Here is a 3891-nt window from a genome sequence, read left to right on the forward strand (position 1 = left end):
ATATTGACAATCATTTCAATTCCACCCTACTACCAAACATGCAAAATATTTTCACCGAAATCCGTTACAATTATCAAGTATTTGATTGCAATTCCTATTTCAATTCCCATGTGCGAACCAAACACACCCTAAATTTCTATCCATTATGTTTAGTATATAATATATAAATATAAATGTGCAATCCAATTATTAGTTTACGTTTTTAGTTGAGAATGAACACTACACATGTTTCAATTTGGTATCATGGTCAAATTTATGCAAGAGGACTCACATACGTGATGGGATGTGTTTAGCATTATATAATATATAAACATAAATGTACAATGCAACAATAAAAATTATTCACGAAATTTAAAAAAAAAAAAAAAAAAGAAAAAAGCAAACCATTCATATTAGTGATAGTAGCTATTTTGAAGATGTCATCATCAATATGGAATCTTCTAATAATTCAAACCATATGGGCTAGTTAAGTCATGTCATCTCATGGTGGTTACCGTCTAAAACCACAAATTTTACTTTGGACCGCGATCCACAATAGACTGTGGAGTGTGGACTATACATCACAGTCTCCGCTCCGCGTTGTTAACTTTCAGTTCATATACATTGCAGTTCCCTTTCAACACAACTGCAGTTCCTTTTCGATATAACTGCAATTTCATTCGACATTATATACTCAAATATGTGAAACTATTATTCAGTTTCATTTCAACACAACCACAATATCATTTCGATATAACTACAGTTTCATTAGACAATATATACTCAAAAATGCGAAAGTGTTATTCAGTTTCATTTTATATACATTGCAGTTTTCTTTCAACACAACTACAGTTTAATTTCAATATAACTACAGTTTCATTTGATAATATAAAAACAAATGTGAAGCAGTATCTTTTGAGATAAACTGTAATATCATTTACGGAGCTCTATTAATACGTATGAGTTATGACATCCGTTTCTCTAACCTAATGAAACGGCGGCGTTTTGTGACCATGCATGGTCCCCGTATAACGACTTATCTAAAACTATTGATACATTAGCAATGAAATTTTTAAGATTCTTTTCTTGTAATTTAATTTTGTTACGATCAGCTTAAAAAAAAAAAAAAAAAAAAAGCATTTAATTATAAGTCATAACATGTACTCCATAATTTGTAGAGTAAATTTTACTTTTATGGTAAGTTTGGAAATTGTAAAATGATTATTACTGTAAGATGTACATATATTTTCATTAAAAGAAATAGTGATTGTCAACATCTAAAGCTTATGTATTGCCTTTTTCTTATTTCATATCAATAATTAAAAGTTGAATTCAATTATTGTCAATACTCTATCAAATCAAATCTGTCACACAAGACCTTTTTAGTACGATTTACCTCATCTATGTGGTCTGAGGGATATTATACAGGAGCGATGTTTACTCAATGCATATTTTCATGTAGTGGTTGCATGTATTTCTAGCTCGATCGTCATCCGAAAATAGAAAAATTTAAGTTACGTTGATACTTGGCTAATGGAATTGACTTTGTTAGTGTTGGGAAAACATTCAAGGCAGAAAGGTTAGCCTATTTTTCAGGATTAGTTTTTTTTTTTTTAAATTTTTATTTCTACTGATGATACTTGGCTAATGGAATTGACTTTGTTAGTGTTGGGAAAACATTCAAGGCAGAAAGGTTAGCCTATTTTTCAGGATTAGTTTTTTTTATAGTTTTATTTCTACTGACTCGGTTACAATGTAGTATCTGTTCATATCTAATTTCTCAACCTGAAGCACAAAGAGTCAATAGATGCTTCTACTAAGGCTCGAACCCACTCCCTTCCATATGAGAGTGTACACCGGGTGCTGCTTGACCGCAAGGTCTTTGGCTTTCAGGATTAGTTTAGTTAAAGCCTCTTCCACTTAATTGATCATGGAAGGTGTATTTACATCCCTATTCAAGTGGCTGAAATTGAAGATGACTGTTGGCCGATTACTATATAAACAGTGCCCATAACTGTGAATTATTTGGCCAATGTAGTTTAGAAGTTCTATTATACGTCATTGTATTCAAATTAATTTGAAAAAGAAAACTTGGAATTGATCTAACTGTACTGTATGTTAGAAAAAAGTATTTATAAATATGATATGAATAGAGAATATGTGTGATTTATAATTTGTTTTATATTCAAACTATTTTATCCAATTAATCATGTTTCATATTTATTTTTATGAATATCATTTATCACGTTTTAAAGTGTTTTGATTTATTGTTTCCAATATTTAAGTTTCATGCTCTACTCTTATTTGTAAGTTGTGTTTAATAATTTTTCTTAATAATTAATTTATTATTTATTATAATAACAATGTGATCGTCTATAAGCTTATTTGGTTTTAAATTGTTTATTCGTTTTTATAAACTATATATAATTCTTTATTTATGAAGGCACATATGTAACTATTGAATATTTTGAATTTTTTTTTAAGCTAACAAAGGAAAATTCATTCATATCTAACGAAAACATCTTAGAGTTGTTGTTGTTGTTGTTGTTGTTGTTATTAGAGTCACACTTGTATTAACTATGACCCAAATTATATTGATCTTACCCGTCTCATGGTAAGATCTATGAGACGGTCTCACACAAATTTTTTCATTATTATTATTATTATTATTATTATTATTATTATTATTGTGTTAAAAATTTGTAAATCTTACTTCAAGTTATTTATTATTAGTATTTTTTTGGTGTAGTTATATATATATATATATATATATATATAATTCCAATCGCGATAGACATCATCTAATACTAATCCATTTAAATGACTAAAATTTTGGATATAACTAATTTAATTTATATCATCAAGGGATAAGAAAGACCTACAAAGTCTTCGCCTGCAAGTTTATAAGTATATCATTATTGTAGGGGAGCATCACTTAAGAATATAAGGATGACAATTTTACCCGTACTCTATTGGATAAAAATTTCATTACTCGCATGGGTGCAAGTGTGAGGAGTGGGTTGGGAATGCGGGTGTAAGGATGGAGGATATATCCCCGCACCCGATCCAATCCGATCCATTGACATTCGTACTTAAGATGTATCAAAGACAACAACTTTAATTCTCAACCAAGTTGAGATGAATGACAAGATATTAATTTTTCAACCAAGTTGAGATGACAAGTGCAATTAATTATTTCAGTTAATTTCTCAACCAAATTGAGATGACAAGATAAGACTTAGGGACAAGTCTTCCATGAAAATTAATTTCTCAACTAAGTTGAGATGACAAGATAAGACTTAAGAACAAGTCTTCCATGACAATTAATGACAAAAATAGACTTGTGCAATTAATTATTTATATGCCAATTAACATGCTTGATTGGGGTAAGACTCGAATTTATGACTTTCTATTTAAAAGTAACATAATAATGGGTTAAAGTATCTACGAGATCCCTGTACTATAATGTTTTGTTCAATTTAGTTCTAATATCTTTATTTTGTAGTGTAATTTGGTCCATATACTTTAAAAACTGATGCATTTAAGGACAATAGTTAAAGGTGTTAATATTACCGTTAACTTAAGTTACGTGACGTTGATATCATCATTGTTACATAATGATATTTATATTTCTACTAATATATTACTTTATAAATATTTAAAATTATTATTTTTACCACCACAATATTAAATTAGTATGTATGTCCAAAATAAATAATTAAAACCCTATTCTTAATGGTATTTGGACACTTGATGTCAGCATGCTTGTAATTATTTATTTTGGGCAAATTAATATAGTATATTAATGGTAAAAGTAATTAATTTTAAATATTTATAAAATAATATATATATATATATATATATATATATATATATATATATATATATATATATATATATATATATATATAT

This window comes from Ipomoea triloba, chromosome 9 (genome assembly GCF_003576645.1).
Source record: "Ipomoea triloba cultivar NCNSP0323 chromosome 9, ASM357664v1".
Taxonomy (NCBI): domain Eukaryota; kingdom Viridiplantae; phylum Streptophyta; class Magnoliopsida; order Solanales; family Convolvulaceae; genus Ipomoea; species Ipomoea triloba.